General features: G+C 43.8%; 2 protein-coding genes across 10 annotated transcripts in view; one reads left to right on the plus strand and one right to left on the minus strand.

Annotated features, from left to right (window-relative positions):
* LOC143284593 (short-chain dehydrogenase/reductase family 42E member 1-like) overlaps window positions 1–17,500 on the minus strand; it is a 459,710-nt gene that overhangs the window by 335,724 nt on the left and 106,486 nt on the right. The window lies entirely within an intron of this gene.
* Window positions 11,454–17,500, plus strand: part of LOC143284534 (netrin receptor UNC5C-like) — a 908,143-nt gene continuing 902,096 nt past the window's right edge. For 2 of the 9 annotated variants that reach the window (XM_076591319.1, XM_076591328.1), the window contains exon 1: window positions 11,454–11,756. The gene's annotated coding sequence lies outside the window, so the exon portion shown is untranslated. The remainder of the gene's footprint in view (window positions 11,757–17,500) is intronic. The other 7 variants (XM_076591337.1, XM_076591348.1, XM_076591252.1 and 4 more) reach the window with 4 other exon arrangements.

The following is a 17,500-nucleotide window of genomic DNA, read 5'->3' on the forward strand; positions in this document are numbered from 1 at the left end:
CTCCAGTCCTTGGCTGATCCACACAGCAACAGTCCGTCAGGTCCCTCCCCCCGCTCTTCCCCGGACCCCGCCCCGTCTGTCTGCACCCCCATTACATCACGTGAGTGCAGCTTGTGTTGGCTTTCTGACATCTTCTACCACACCGCTTGACTTCTCAGGAGGCTGAAGGTATGGTCACGTAATATTGAATATGATGGTTATCATCAGTACTTCTTTTTTGTTGTTGTTGAAAAAAAAAAAAAGATCCTGTTTGGATAGCGGGAGGAGGGGGGGGATGGGGGAGTGGAGAGGGGGGCGGGCTGACTGAGGTGTGCGGAATCAGTGAGTGTATATTCCATTTGAATGCTTTTGAAAATCTTGTGCTTTAAATTTCTTGAGTTTTTAAAATTTATTTTAAAACAGACAAATATCTTTTTTTTTTCATTCTGTTTGAACGAATGAATAGGACCACGCTCTAGTCACCACCAGTAATGTCAAACGATACACAATTATGCTCTTGAGGTTGTTGATTAAGGCGTAAGCTCTCTGGTATCTATCACACGACTTGGCTTCAGAGATTTGTTGATCACGTAATGGTAAACAATACTTTTTTTTTCCCCAGTTTTAAAGGAGAAAGCTGTCAGAATGGTTCAGACGCTCATCTGCCAATACAGAGTCCGTGAGGGTCTGGGTTCGAATCCCGCTCTCGCACTTTCTCTCACGTTTGACTGGAAAATAAGACTGAGCACCTGGTCAGTCGGATAAGACGATAAACCGAGGTCCCGTGTGCAGCATGCACTAAGCGCATTGAAAAAGAACCCATGGTGACGAGAGTTTTGTCCCCTGGCAAAATTCTGCAGACGAAATCCACTCTGACAGGTACACAAATATATATGCACGCACTCAAGGCCTCACAAATCGTTGGGTTATGCTGCTGGTCAGGCAACTGCCTAACAGATGTGTTGTAGCGTATATGAGTTCGTCCGAACGCAATGACGCCTACTGAAACCGAAAATGAAACAAACGTTTTTGTTGTTTGTTTTTTTTGTTGTTGTTGTTATTTGTTTGCTTATCTGCTTTTTTCTTTAATGAGAATGAAGTTCATGTTTACGTCTTGCTTCAGAAAGTAGCATCGCCGTATACAAAATATTGTGAAGAATGCAAAATCTCTTGAACTGTTTTTTTATTTTAATTTTTTAAATTTTTTACTGAATCTGTTAACTGATAAATTATGACAGCACAGAACCTATCTGCAATATGAAATTACCTGCAAATATAATCAGGCAGTAGCAATGCAATGTGATGGGACTTTAGACTGTTACAATATTGTCTGCAGCTACTGTTTGTGTTGATACTACGACATGAACTACTGCTGCTGCTGTTGCTATGACCACAACAACTACTTCTGTCGTTGTTTTTTCTTCTTCTACTACTACTGCTGCTGGTGCTGTTATTAACAGCACCGAAACCCTCCATCACAAATGTCACCTCAATCACCTCTTCCACGCATTTAAATGTCACATTTGCCGTTAAAGCGTGATTTCTAAAAGTTCAGTTTTCGAATTAGAAACGCTTCCACAATGCTGAAAAAAAAAGCTGAGATCAAAGTGTAGAGCCAACACCCCCAAGGAGATTAGTTCCCAGTGGTCTTTTAACAAAGATTTTAGAGTTATTGATTTTTCACTCATACCCCCACCCCGCCACATAGACAGACAGACAGACAGACAGACAGACAGAGAGAGAGAGAGAGAGAGAGAGAGAGAGAGAGAGAGAGAGATCACATTTCGGACAATTACCTGAAAATAAAACCCAGAACACTTGACCTTTTCAAGAAAAGATTACTCTTCCCCTCTTATTCTATCTTCCAGAGTAACTGTCGGTTGATTGGTGGCTGTGTTGCTGCTGTTTCCTTCACTACGACTAGAAGAGTAGCACCGTAATGATACCACTACCGCTGCTATTGCTGCTAATGCTAACCATGCTACTGACACTGCTGCTGAGACTAGCGCTGATGCTGGCTGGTACTGATGGCACTGTTGTTACTTCGACGACGACCTTTGGTGATAACATCGCTGGCACGGGTTGTAATATTCCACAAGTCCGTCTTGCATACAGCACCGTAACACCATCTCCCCCGCCTGCTCCCCTCCCTCCACGCCCCCCCCCCCCCCCGCCCCCCCCCCCCCCCCCCAAAAAAAAAAATATATATACGTACACATACATCGAGAGAGAGAGAGAGAGAGGGGGGGGGGGGAGAGAAAGAGAGAGAATTGCCGTCCCTGTGTTTACGGTTCTCAGCTATCCGTTGCATTTTGTCAGGTATCAACTGGAGATACACTGGTCATGATTATGGTGTATTCGACACGTGAGTGTTGACATAGCTGATTAATCAGTTTTTGTTTTTTTTTAATTATGACGGTGGTCTTTGGTTCATCTGTTTCCATGCCCCAAATGGGACGTAGGAAAAATTAGATCTTGAAATCTCGAGAAGAGAGAGAGAGAGAGAGAGAGAGAGAGAGAGAGAAGGTAAGACTAGGCACCAACTCTTCATACCGCCTTTTCCTATCAAACTGGGTGTTCAAGGCGCGCGACTCTGCTACTCGTATTCTTATCATACATTTTTATTTTTAATTGTGTGTCAATGTTTTTTGTTCTACGTGCAGCTGAAAAAAAAACACTTTTCCATGCTTTGTGGACAATTAAAGTTGTGTATCTTGTATCTTGTGATTCGATGTGAGACTGGACTGAGGCGTACGTCGCAAACAGTCCACTGCTTCCTTCGTTCATTGACCAATGCTGTTATCCAACATTCACACACGCGGCGAACCAAGCTCAGATCACAACTGTTCTGTGCAGTATCCACGTGACGCTTTTTCCAATGAAATGATCTTCAGAATGTTGTGGTTAATTCATCCTTTTTGCCAACAAGCGATGAAAACGTAAGCTTCAGTGCATGTATGCTTATCGACATGAGCCAGAAGAACTCACTTCTAATTCTGTAAGATAAGGTATTGAATCTATGTACTCTTTCAGGCTTACATCCACAAAGATTATAACTCTGTCTGTCTGTCTCTCTCTGTCTCTCTGTCTGTCTGTCTCTCTTTCTCTGGGAACTTGTTACAATTCTTTTTTCCTGGTTTGTTTTAGTCCTTCTCTCCTTTCTTCATTCATTCATTCACTCTGTACCTCTTTTCTTCCACACACACACACACACCCCGCGCGCGCGCACGCCCGGCACTATTTACTTTTTCAGTTGGCAGAGGGAAGGATCGTTAAATTTCCATGAAGCAGCACAATACCGACCTTAGCTAGCTTTCAGCGCCATGTCACTGCCGTCCCCTGACAAATGACCCTTTGATGCCACGTGACAATACCGCACGTCTTCACCCGATTAACCAGACAGACACGCTGCACAGCACCCCGAGCTTCTTCCCGGGCGCCACTCTCAGCCTGTCCCCCCACCCCATCCCATCCCAGGAGGTCTCAGTGCTGTCCCAATTACAGTTCATCTGGAAAGAACTCGTCAGCAGACAGACACAACCTGCGTCATGACTCAACTCTCCCTGGGTTTCCACAGAGTAGGTACTACTTGACTGCCTCACCACCAGTCCCTTTTAGAAGATCTCGGTACGTTCCAGTTTGATCCATCTGGAAATACTGAACAGTATACACTCTAAGTAATGACCAAACCCTTTCGCGATCTCTATGGCACAGATACTGCTAAACGATCCTCCTTCTGCTTGCTACAATGAAGCGCAGTGTGAAAGATCTCAACCATCGGAGACACCTATTGGAAAATCTAATAATCCATACCACATGGCACAGTAAAGACTTTTACCTCTACGACCGACAAATGAAAATGACACTGAAGCAGATAACAATGTTTTAGCCTTCTAATCACAGTTTATTGTCTGCCTGACGCATTGAAAACAACAACAACAACAACAAACAAACAAACAAACAAAAAACCACCGAAATTTGTTATCCGTTACACATGAATGTTGATGCAGACGAAGACAAGGGAAAAGACAGTATGGGAAACACGCTAATCTATCCCCTGGTATCACGTTCAAACAGTTATCATAAAGATGTCCATGAAGCACGACCGTTTTATCATATCCACTCGCCTTCGATGACAAGTCAACATTATTCAAATAATAAACTATAAGTCAACATTATTCAAGTAATAAACTATCTCTTGAGTCCAAGGGACAATAATATCAGAGGTCGTTACTCGGCAAACCAAAGAGACAAACAATGGGACACAGGCAAAGCTCCGAAGGACTTTGCTCCCAGTCCTTTCCTGCTCCCAGTACGTAGCAATTACAGTCCGTCTGGAAAAACTCACCAGCAGACCACTGTGTCACGAACAAACCCTCCCTGGGTTTCCGCGGCACAGATACAGCAGAATGGTCCTGCCATTCCCTGTGCAGAATGAAGCCCTCTCTGAGACAGGACAAACATTGGAGACACTGAACAGAACCACACCATGCTGAAGAATAAAAACACCCTGCCTCCCTTAAACGGCTGCTGTGGAAAAACTCGATTCAGTATAGAACAAAACAATGTTTGCTTTGCAATCGTAGTTGTTTCCTAAAACTAACAAAACCGGGAACCAGCTAAAGCCGTTGATTAATTGTGGTCGACAGCGTAATAACAGTAATGGCAAATAAGTTGACCCCCGATTCATTATTGTCCCTAACAGTCAGACACATACACAGAGATAAATAAACGGGGGAAGAAAACTTTCGCTTCCAAACCAATGAAACCGACTGACAATAATGACAGTACTCCCCCGAAGTGTGGTAATAGGAATCCTCAACAATGTTAAACGACGTGTCAGAACCATCCCTTCGGCAAATCGTTTCTGGAATCCATATGACACCACCACACGTCTTCTCCACATTAACTTGTTAAGTGCGCAGAAGCAGCACCTTTTCTCAAGGGCTGCATTATATGCGAGAATCTCGATATTTCAATCGAAAGTCCTTCTGCAAAGACCCATCTGTGGGTGTGTCATATACAGCGTTTCCTGGATTTTTGTGGTTCAGTCACTATTGTCTGAGCCATCCCTCTTCCACCCCATTCTGCCTCCGCACCATGCCCCCCACACCCCACACCCTCCAAATTCCCTGCATTCCTACTCCTCCGTCATTTTTGGTGTGAAGGAGCCCACCATCGGAGTAGGAAAACAGTCAGGACACTATGTAGAACAACTTCCTGCCCGTGGACAAAAACATCCACGTAACGGTAACGATGCAGTTTCCACCATTCCTCCTCATTTTGCAGAAGGAATCCTGTGCTCTTCCCTTTCTCTCTCTGTGGGTGGGGTGGGGAAAAACGAACACACAGACGAAGCAATGTCTTTTGCATTTTGAAGCACATTCTGTTAACTTGTTAGCTGGCAACTCTTTTTTTTTTCTTCAGAAGATAAAATATATCTTTAAAAAAATGGTTGTACACTAGGCTGATTTTTGTGTGTGACGGTATCTCTTAAAGTTGTTATCCTACTACCCTTTTCATTATTTCATAATGTAGTGGGTAAAGCTAATAATAACAGGTATTTGATAATGTTTCAGAACAACTTGAAAATGAATGAATAAAAGACCTCAAATAAACAAACAGAAAATAAGATTTGAAAACAGACTGTGTCAGGAAGACCGGAAGCGATTCAGTCATTATCTTTACTACGTCCACGAGGCCAAATGTGTGGATGAGCGTAAACATATTCAAATTTGTTTCCTTCTAATTCTCTTTTTGTTGTGCTAAATCCATAAGATTCAAATCTTTATCTCGTCTTCGAGCTATGTCTTGACATAACCCATCCTTCCCTTCACAATGGCTTCTTACATCAACGTGTTCAATGTTACTGTCACCAAGATAGACACACCCAGCTGTTGAAACAAACCAGCAGGGTTCAGACAGCTATAGAAAACAAAAGGAAAAGACATCCACCGCAGCTGTTGAAAGAAACGAAACAAAACAAAAACAAAGGAACCTAAGCAACAGCCATAGGGAGTTCCTGGGTTTGTACTCTTTGTTCATGCATCTGTTTGCATGCTGATGGAAAGTGCCAAGCGTCGTTGGCTTCGCGTTGTGTGTTCTTGTTTTCAGGAGCGAAAAAAGAAACCTGCTGTTCTTGTTCACTTGCTATATATTCGTGTTTGTGTGTGTCAAAGCTTGTGCCGTTAATAATCCTTGACTTCAGGGCAGCCGTTATTTTCACAAAAGGATGTTTTTAGATGGGTTTCATCTCTATCATTCAGCATTTCGTTCTGGCTTCCGTCAAAATCGGTAGAGCACTCCTTTCGAGGCATTAGTCATACAGTTCAGTCTGAAGAAGGTAATAGTAATAGCTATTATCAACGGACATTTTGAATAGAAGACTCGGTGAAATAATTATCCTCTCCTCATCCCTACTCTCCAAAGTCAAGTAGATGTCTTCCGTTTTTATCAGTATTTAATTACTAGTGTTATCCATAGTGTAGTGGCATCAGGGCTGGGTTACATCTTTTTTTGTGTGTGTTTTTGTTTTGTTTTGTTTTGTTTTTTGTTGTTGTTGTTGTTGTTTTTTATTCCTGTGCAGACAACTAATCATGCCATCTTGGTAGGTCATTGTTAGTCGTTTCAATATCACCAGAGAGCCGTGGTCATGAACATCCTGGTTGTTTTTTATTCTGCTCAGAATAGCAACAGGACCGTTTGAAATGTCATCGGTGAAAGAATATACACGTACCTCCCGAAGAAAATCTGAAAGTTTGACATAATCTATATTACAAATAACACGGGGCTACAGTAAGGCCAATGGATACATCGTAAGCCGTGCGCTGTATTCAAACACATTTATTTTACTTCCACTTACGGGTATCATATCAATCTTGCATCAGATCTCAGAGTGTTTACTGACTATCTTACAGGACTATTTGTTTGTCAGCTGATTCATTTGTTCACGACGGGGCTGTGTGTGCAAAAAAGAGAAGTCTGAATCAAATCAAACCATGTTCTTCACGGTACAGCCGACCACAATGACGCCATTTCAAGGCTGCCGAGTCTACGCCGAATATATTTTATGATCTTCTACATAGCAAAATAAATAATACGTCCTCTACCTCACATTCGTGTAGCATTCAGTAAATGCCAATGCTACAGCATGCATAAATATTCGTCCATTTTCAAGCAACCGTAGCAAGTCTCCCACCTCTTCAGGATTAAGTAGGTATACTTGCGAACATAATTTTCTTCCTCTTTGCTATAGAATCAACCTCACGATAATGTTTACTCGAACATCCGGAAAGAGAATCTGACATCAGGCGACTGAACTGGTAGTTTACACGATGATATTTAAATCAAACATTGAAATGGAAAGTGACGACTCTTGAGACTGCAAGCAAAACAAACCAGGCCTGTGAAGAGTCTTACACAGACTTGCTCACCTGTTGTTCACTCTGAGATGGAGCTGATATAGCTGGCGAGACTTTCTGGAACACAGTCAGCAGGGGGGTTGTTTGTCGATCTCTTGTCTCGTGTTTGGTAGAGTTAGGAAACATAATCCCTTTTTTCCCCTGATATCGGTAATTGTTTTGGAATTGGCAACGTTCTCGCTGAGCTGATTTATTTTAAGAAGTTTCTACACAAACTCACGAGGATCGTGGTATATACTATGTTGAGCAATACTGTGTTGAGAAGTCTCACGAAGTGCTGCTATTCTAATGTAGCTCCCTTCATTCGTAACACTACTTCGTCATTTGTTGTGTTTTTTGTGTAAAATCCAAATGCATCCCCTCCATTAGTTTCTTGTCGAGGGCATGCTACCACGCTTCCGTTGATGTGATGGATAATCATTATAATGGATTTAGCACTCCATATGGCATGGTGCAGTGTTGTGATGTGATGTGTGTGTGTGTAAATGCATACAATATATACATACCTCTCTCTCTTTATATATATATATATATATATATATATATATATATATATATATATATATATATATATATATATACATATACATCCGTGTATGCGTGTAATGCGTGTGTGTGTGTGTGTGTGTGTGTGTTGCGAGCTCGTGTTTGTAGACTAGTGATTCACCAGACCTTTTCTTCTTCTTCTGAAACATGGCAGACGAAGAGGGAACTTCAGTTTCTGTGTGAAGCACGTGAAGTCATGATTTGAAACCGACTCCCAGCCCCTACCCACAACCCCCATCTTGCGGGCAAGAAGTGGGCAAGGACAGTCATAAGATAATCATATTCAGTCTGCATGAAAATCGGTCAGCTGTCCAGGAGGACGGGGAATGAGGGAGGGGTTGGAGGGGGTGGTGGTGGTTGTGGGGCAGACTGAGTGACAGGTCAAGTAAGGAGACACTGAGTGGGCGGGAGAGACTGCCACTCGTCATTGATTATTCAGGTTTTCCTATATTATGCTCTATTTAGTGGGCCTGTTTTGTCAGTTGAGAAGACAGAGAGAGAGAGAGAGAGAGAGAGAGAGAGAGAGAGAGAGAGAGAGAGAACTCAGAACTCAAAACGTTTTTATCAAAGGATTAAGATTTGGGCATGACCTATCCTTCCGATCTGTTCCAAACCAATCTGTTCTTGCTAATCACAAATATATATATATATATATATATGTGTGTGTGTGTGTGTGTGTGTGTGTGTGTGTGGAGAGAGAGAGAGAGAGAGAGAGAGGATTGTTCCTCGGTCTCATTGGAACACGTGACTATGTAAGTCTCTCTGCACACGGAAGTAGTTCCACAAGCCGTGAGTCTGGATTTGCAGAGTGGTGACCACACAGGTCGCTATAAGTCTTCTGATGTTGCAGGGACTGACGCCGCTCTGTACCGACGCTCTCAAGCTGCCTGAGCCTTGTGACGGCTCTTGTTTCTCTTAAAAGTGTCTTTGATGCTTTCCGTGTGGGAGCGCTCCTGCGTCCTGTGTTGTGCGGACAAGGTCAGCAAGGGAGATGTCGCCCGACTGTAGACTTACTGTCTGGTTGTCTTTGTATTGTTAGCATGGGTGGTCTGTTTTTATGTCTCTGCATTCGTTCTCCGAAAAGCAGCTGCTTTGGAAAGTGATGGTCCTCCATCCTTGAAAACAGAAAGGAGCACTGACCTCCGGATCAATGCCTCGATTGAGGCAGACTCGGTGCTGTCAAGGACTTCTGTGCTGGTGACTTTGTTCTCCCACTGTATCCTATCCCAAGGATAGGGCGCAGGGCCCGTTGATACAGTATCTCCAACTTTGCTAAATTCTGGCTTCCCAGGTCTTGAAACAGTTGACATCTTTTCAGCTGTGTCATCTATTGTGATCAATCGTTACACGCGGCTGTGGTGCATTGGAGTTGGGTGTCGGTTAGAAAAGCGCCTTGGTTTTTCCCCAAGGCTGACCCTGAGATCAAGCTGTTTGGTAGTGGCCTCGGAAAAAAAATTAGTCTGCACGATCTGCAGCTCATCGGACTATTTGGACTATCAATGCACACTCATCTGCAAAGAGGGCTTTCTGGATGTGGCTTTGTACTCGGTTTGGCAGTCACTAAGCGCGGGTCAAGAATCGATCTCTCTCTCTCTCTCTGAGCGTGCGTGCACTTGTGTGTGTGTGTGTGTGTGTGTGTGTGTGTGTGTGCGTGTTTTAAATATGCTATTTCTCTCGCTCTTCTTTTTTTTTAACGATCGTGGGATCTCATCCTTCTTTAATGTCATTAAAACTTTCCACAGTACAGCTCCTCAGAACATACTTGGGCCATCAGCAGATCTACGAAACTCGCCAAAAGAAAGAACCCTGGGCTTCTCTGTAAGCAGCTTGGTGTGATGCACGGGGATGTCCACGCAAAGTTACATACATATATTTATGCCATCTACATTTTTTTTCAGGGGGCATTTTGGTGCAGCAAGAGAATAATTCTTGAGCAGAAGTTAATAATCTGGATCTGACTAAAGAACTCACACGATGTACCAAAACGTTCTGGTCTTTGAACCGAGGATGTATTTTTATGGGAGTGTGGTAGAAAGGTGAGATGAGGTATGTTGAACAAGTGTCTGTTCTTCTATTTTCTTTTCTTCAGATACCATGAACGTGTAGCTGCTGTAGAGTGAATGGTAGGGAACCCCCCCCCCCCCCCCCCACACACACTAAGAGCAGAGGGTGAATGACCTCCAGAGGTTAAAGAACCCCCGACAGAAAGGTGATCATTGACTGGCGGCCAGACAAAAATGACAAACTCGACCTGCCAGGTAAAGTGGGGCGAGAGGAAAAAAGCTGAAAACAAAAACATCCCCACATAAAACCAACCACAAAACCCCCACGCACACGAAGGAAAGCAAAAACAGAGAGAAAGAAAGAATGAATGAATGGAGGAAAAGGTCGGAGAGAGAGAGAGAGAGAGAGAGAGAGAGAGAGAGAGAGAGAGAGAGAGAGAGAGAGAGAGAGAATCAAAGAAAATAAAAAAAAAAACGGAAAAGAAAAAGATAAGTAAGAAAAAGAAGGAAAAAAAAAGGAGGAAAGGGAGCAAGAAAAACCGTCACAAACAGAAGTGAGATTCTGAGCCACTCCGCAAGCCCGAACTGAATCGAGCCGAGCCGACTGGCACCACTATCGCCAATACCACCACCACTACTACTACCACCACCTCCGCCGCCGCCGCCGTAGCACCAGCTGCAGCAGATATTCTGCCGTCAACGTTGAACTAACTTTTTCCTCTGCCTGACTTGAGCAGCGGTCTGCGTGGATGCTGCTGCTGTTGCTGTTGGCTCTGCCGTGCCTCTGTGTGAGTGAGGGAGTGTGTGTGTGTGTGTGTGTCGGCATCTCCACCCTTCCACCCCCTCCTCCTCTGTTCCGAGCGGCCAGCCTCTAGTGTGGTTACGTCCACTTGCAGCTGATTGTTCTTATCGCGCTGCCTGATCAGTGAGTGTCTCCGCCGCCGTTGACCGTGACAGCACAAACCTGTGGATTACGACCCGTCGGCTTCTCTTCCTTCCTTCGGTTCCTTTGCACCCTCCCTTCCTCCCCTATCTGATCTGATAAGTGGGCGACGGGAGGAGAGATATCTGTTGGCTGGAATCTTAATAAGCATAACACCCTCGGTCTGTGCTTTCTTATCAATCAGTCAGCTGTTGCATTACCCGCGGAATGTTACCTTGTTAAAGCGTCGCACCTTTCCTCAGGTGGTTTTTGTTGTTGTTGTTTTTTTTGTTTTGTTTTGCCTTTTGTTTTCAGGTTTGATTAAGCATTGGTTGTGATTAAAAACAAATTATTTAAAAGAGTTCCAACTGACTGAATCTGGTGTAGCTGGCTAAAAGCCACGGAGGTAGGCAATTCCAACAAGAAATGCGCGAGGGGGGTGGGTAGTTATTTTGTCATTCCTGGAACAAGTCAAGTTAGGGTTTTGGCAGGGGAAAGAAAGGGGTAATGGGGAGGTGTGGGGTGAGTCTATGTGTGCTAAGTCAATAATTGAACGCCATCGTTGATGTCAGGCAGATAAGCGGCAGGATCTTTCTCCACGTGGTGCCAGATCAGTGGTGTCGTCAAGAGAGTGAGCGAAGTGGTGGTGGTGGTGGTGGGGTGCTTTTCTGGCACCGTGGTGAAGTTTTGGGCTGGACTGTCAGCTGTGACCGACTTGTGTGTTTGTGTGTGGGTGAGTACTCTGCTCTTCGCTGCCCTTGCCTCTTGCAGGCTTCAGTGTTGATTGTCGCCGACGTTTGGAAAGAAAAAAGAAAAGAAGGCATCGGTTTTCTTTTGTGTGAGCACCCGTGGGTTCCCAGTCTCCATTAATGTTTCCGTCAATGGGTGAGTCAGTTTGATCTCTCTCTCTGTGTGTGTGTGTGTGTGTGTGTGTGTGTGTGTGTGTGTGTGTGTGTGTGTGTGTTTCTCCTTAGATATTGTCTTTTTTCTTTTAACCCGTTTTTTTCGTTTGTTTGTTTTATTTCATTTTATTCTCTTTTTTTGTTGGTTAAAATACGCTCTTCGTTATTCTTTTAAAATTGATTTGCTACTGCTCTTCTTGTCTGTGGTGCGCAAAGCCGTGTTTCTGCTCTACTGTGCTTTCTTAACAGAATATATAGTTTTGCGATTTGTTTTGTTTATATCCTTTACTCTCTCTCTGTCTCTCTGTCTCTGTCTTAACCTTTCGTTTGCTCCTATACATTTACTATCTGCGGAGTGCGGGGTGCAGATATACTGTTTACGTCTTCCGCGTTTGTGCTGCGTTGTCATGTTATGTTAACTTGCTTTCACTCTCCTCCTCCACCTCTCTCTCTTTCTCTCTCTCTCGTGTGAGGCTACGTGTGCGAGCGAGTGTAAATTACTCTCAATCATGCAGTAAACTGCAAACAGGTAAAAAGCTGTTAGGTGTATGTATTTGCAAATATGGAACTGGTCGTGTGTACGCGTATTCGCATATTATGTATATTCTTTATTTTTCACTATTCTGAGTCGCGTGGAAACGACATACTTAACCTGCACTCTGAAGGCATTTCGAAGACTAATACAATACTGGTTTAAAAAGAGAGAAAAGAAAAGATTCGATATTGTTTGTGAATGCAAGCATGCGTGCGAGCTTTTGTGTGTGCGTGCGTGCGTGTGTGTGTATCTCTCTCTCTCTCTCTGTCAAAAGAGCAACTGAGAGAGAGAGGGGCAGAGAGAGAGAGAGAGACAGACAGACAGACAGACGAACAAACCTACCTATATAGTAAGTGCTTTGCTCTTTGTGCGCATGTGCTCGTGCGTGCGATAGACGTAATGGCGTTTGGTGTGTTTCTTGGCGCACACATCGAGACTACTACAGTGAGACTAATCTTTTAATGGAAGTCTCGTTTCGTCTAGGATAAAGAGTATCGAACTCAATATCAAAGGCAGGGTACTTCTTGCTGTGTTTTATTTGACTACCCCTTCTACCCTTATCTCTTACCCCTCCGACCCCTTTCACATCCCTCTCTGTGTGTCTCTTTCCATCTTTCGATGTCTCTGTCTGTCTCCGTCTCTCTCACTCTCTCTACCTCCCGACCCCACCCCCCTCTCTCTCTCTTTCACTCTCTCTTTCTGTCCTTTGATGTATTTCACTGTCTCCGTCTCTCTCTACCTTCCGACCCCCCACGTCTCTCTGACTCTCTCTACCTCCCGACCCCCCACGTCTCTCTGACTCTCTCTCTCTCTCTTTCTGTCTTTTGATGCATTTCACTGTCTCCGTCTCTCTGACTCTCTCTACCTTCTGACCCCACGCCCCCCCACGTCTCTCTGACTCTCTCTCTCTCTTTCTGTCTTTTGATGCATTTCTCTGTCTCCGTCTCTCTCACTCTCTCTACCTTCTGACCCCCCGCCCCCCCACGTCTCTCTGACTCTCTCTCTCTCTCTTTCTGTCTTTTGATGCATTTCTCTGTCTCCCTCTCTCTCACTCTCTCTACCTACCGACCCCCCCCCCCCTCCGCCTGTCTCTCTCACTCTTTCTCTTTCTGTCTTTTGATGTAGTTCTGTGTCTCCGTCCCTCTCACTCCCTCTACCTCCCGACCTCCCCACCCCCACTCCCCGCCCCTCCCCTTCTCTCTCTCTCTCTCATTCTGTCTTTCGATGTATTTCTCTGTCTCCGTCCCTCTCACTCTCTCTACCCCTTCACCCTTCCTCTCTCTCTCCTTTTCTATCTTTCTATGTCTCTCTTGATCTCCGTCTCTCTCACTCACCCTACCTCCCGATCCCCTCCCTCTCTCTCTCTTTCTGTCTTTCGATGAAATTCTCTGTCTCCGTCTCTCCCTACCACCGCTCTCTCTCTCTCTCTCCGTCTCTCTTTCTATCTCTTTCTGTCTGTCTTCCGGGGTCTGTCTCTGTATCTCTCTCTCCCATCTACCCCTCTCGGTCTTGCCTCCTCTCTATTCTCTCCCTGTCGAAGTCTGTCTGTCTGTCTATTTCGATGTCTGTGTTTGTTTGTCTGTCTCTGTCTCTCTTCCTCTCTCTTTAGAATGCTATTTCATACCTATTCTATTCCTATCCTTTAACTGATTTTGTATTGCACATGTATGGCTATGAAGATGTAAGTATGTTTTACTTTTTACTTTTAAAGGAAGGTTTCTGTTGTTGTCGTTGTCTAGTGTGATTATTTATTAATCGCATGGGTTGCCCAAAGTTGACATCTAAACATTATTATGTCTTTTACGTATACGTGTTAAATGACTGTGGTTTTCGTGTGTTGTATATGTGTTTTACACCACACATAAATTTCTCTTGTTGAGATAATGAAGTTTTTCTGTATTCTGTATATTATTCTCTCTCTCTCCCATCCTCAACTCAAGGTCCTCCCTCCACCACCCAGCTCACCCCTCTCTCCTCTCCCTGTCTCTATTTCTCTCCCCTTCGAAGACTGTCTCTCACTCTTGGTCCGCATCCCTCTTTTCTACCTTTCCACACCCCCTCAACCACATCTCCTCTCCTCTCTTCCCGTCTGTCTGTCTGTCTGTCTGCCTGACACTACATAGTGGTCCTTCAGTGTAAGTGGCGTTTCGTCGAGGATGAAGAGTATCGAGATCAGCATCAAACACGTGGCTTCTTCTTGGTGTAGTTTACTTCACTATCACCTTACCCTCCATTTTTCCAAAACCTTCCGACCCATTCCACTTCTCTCTCTCTCTCTCTCTCTCTCTCTGTGTGTGTGTGTGTGTGTGTGTGTGCCTATGCCTGTCTGCCTCTATCTTTTGGTATGTTTAGGTCTGCCTGTCTTTCTCTTCTTTCTCTGCCTCTCTCTGTCTTTCTGTATCAGTCTCTGTTTCTCTCCCATTCTAAATCCTTTCCACCCCTCTCAGTCTCCCCACCACTCCCCACCTTTCTCTCTTTCTCTCCCTGTGTATCTCTGTCTCTCTCCCACATAGTCTGTCTCCCACCTATGACCCCCACCCCTTTTTTCTCCCTTCACTCACCTCAACACTGATGACCGTCTCCCGCCCGCTCCTCTCCCCTACACGCCCCCCCTCCCCCCTCTCTCTCCACACCTCCTCTCTCCTTCTCTTCCGGTCTGTCTTTGTCTGTCTCTTTCGTAGACTGTCTCCCAGTTCCCGCCTCTTTCCCTCCTCTGCTCCTTCCACCCCTTCAGTCTCTGTCTCTTGCTTTCTATCTGTCTCTCGCCCCCCCCCCCCCCCCCCACCTCCCCTTCTCTCTCTCTGGTTCATTGACTTGTTAAGGCAACCCCTTGTTTGTTATCTATATGTACGGGAATAATCCGAAGTAAGAAGCCTTCCATTTCGTGCGAAATTGAATTGATTGATGAATGTGTTCTAACCCCTTGAAATGAACATTTTGTTTATTCAATAAAAATGTCATGTCATGTCATCTCTCTCTCTCTCTTCCCTCTCTCTCTCTCTCTCTCTCCACGCCTTCTCTCTCCTCTTCCCGCCTGTCTGTCCGTTTCCGTCTGTCTCTCTCTGTGTCTCTGTCTGTCTACCCGCCTGTCTGTCAGTTTGTCTGTATCTGTCTGTCTTTCTGTATGTTACGGTGCACTGGAAGTCTCAACTGTTGTGTATAATCGATTAGCTGAGCAAGATTCAAGATTCAAAAACTTCATTACTCAAGGATAAACGTTTTAGGCTTTGCCTAGTCTTCCAATCTGTCCTTGTGACAACAAAAACAGTCACGATAAGACACAACAATAATAACAATGGTAAATACTACTACTACCACTAATACTACTACTACGAATGATAATTATAATACTAATCAGCGGACCATCATCATCATCATTATAAAAATATAATTAAGGGAACACAGTCACACACTCACACCCACCCACCCACACAAATATGCACACACTCATCCCCAAACACACACACCCTTATGCATATACATATTTGCACATATACCCACATGCATGCATATGTCTACATGTACATACAGATATGTATGCATATGCATACATAAACATAATTAGGTATCAAATCATATTGTAGTACATTACAAATCATATTGTAGTACAATAGCAGATATTGAAAAAAAGAAAAGAAAAAAAATAAAGAAGTAAAGGAGTTATTAAGACTGTCAAATTTATCACCACACAGAATACAGGAAAGAGGCACGACTGAAATGAAAATATATAAACAGAGCAGAGAAACATAGTTATATCATTGTACATGTACAATAGTGGTGAGAAATCTGACGCTGATGTGGCAGGCAATAACATCCGATCAATAGCGTGCATGTAATACATGAAAATCACAAACGGTTGAAAATAAGATGAAACACGTTAGTGTATGTAAAGGAATAGACAACGCATATATTTCACAAAAAGGGCATGATGTTTTTAGGCCGGTTATATTTGGTTTGAGGGTCTATTGTTTGTGGAGCAGAAGTTTTCGTACCCTTGATTTGAACGACGCAAATGAATGGAAGAAGGATAGGGCACTGCTTTCAAATAAGAAGAAAAAGAACATACATTAGAAAAACACAGAAAAAATATACTAAAGGAGAAAGGAAAGACAGAAGAAAAAGAAAGCGGATAGAAAGAGGAAGATGAAAAACAAAAGAAGGAAATAAAAAAGGAAGAAAAGAAAAGGAAAACAGAAGAAAAAAAAATAAAGAAGGAGAGAAATAGGGCAAGCACAAACAAAAAACAAACAGGAAACAGAGAACGAGAAAGAAAGAAAGAAAGAAAGGAAAATGGAAGGAAAGAAGAGAAAATCAACAAACAAAAAAGATGTCTGGAAGGAAAGAAAGAAAGAAAGAAAGAAAGGAAAGGAAAGGAGACAGAAGCAGAACTAAACACTACAATTCAAAGGGGAGGTGCGAAGGAGATAAAGCAGCAAGGAAAGAGAAGAAAGGAAGAAAGAAAGAAAGAAAGAAAGAAATACAACCAAAAGAAAGAAGTACAGAAAGAAAACAAAGAAAGGAAAAAACAAAATGACATCAACGAGAACACGAAGAAGGAAACGAAGGTGGTGAGACAGTACAACTTTAAACTAACGTGTAAGGCTTTCTTTGGATTCTCCTGGTTTACTACACCTCGCCCTCCTATCCGTCACTCTCGCCCCCTCCGCCCGCCCCCCCCCCCCCCCCCTCACACACACGCATACACACGCACGCACGCACGCACACACACACACACGCACCACGATACCGAACCACACAGCGCGCCATTTTGATCTCGGAACAGCAATTCTCCTCAAGTTCTCCTCAAGATATCTCAGTAAACAGAGCCTCTATTCATCCAATAAGTAAATAGCAGCAACAAATTAAGAGGGTTTTATTTTTCAGAAAACAACAACAACAGCAAGAAGAATAATAATAATAATAATAATAATAATAATAATAAAATCAATAGAAACCCCTGCAAACAGAAAACTTCTCAGCCATGGCAAACAAAATACGACTCCAAAGTTAAGACTCGCAATTTCCAGAGATTTAAGAACCCCCTATACCCACCCACCCCTCCTCCCCAAGCCCATTCCCTTCTCGCTTCCAGAATCGATAGGCTTGCTGAGAAGAGCTGAGAATCATCGCAGCTAGAATCGTGAAACAAACGAACAAACAAACAAACAAACGGAAAAAAAAGCCCCGGAAAA

This window comes from Babylonia areolata, chromosome 1 (genome assembly GCF_041734735.1).
Source record: "Babylonia areolata isolate BAREFJ2019XMU chromosome 1, ASM4173473v1, whole genome shotgun sequence".
NCBI classification, from domain to species: domain Eukaryota; kingdom Metazoa; phylum Mollusca; class Gastropoda; order Neogastropoda; family Buccinidae; genus Babylonia; species Babylonia areolata.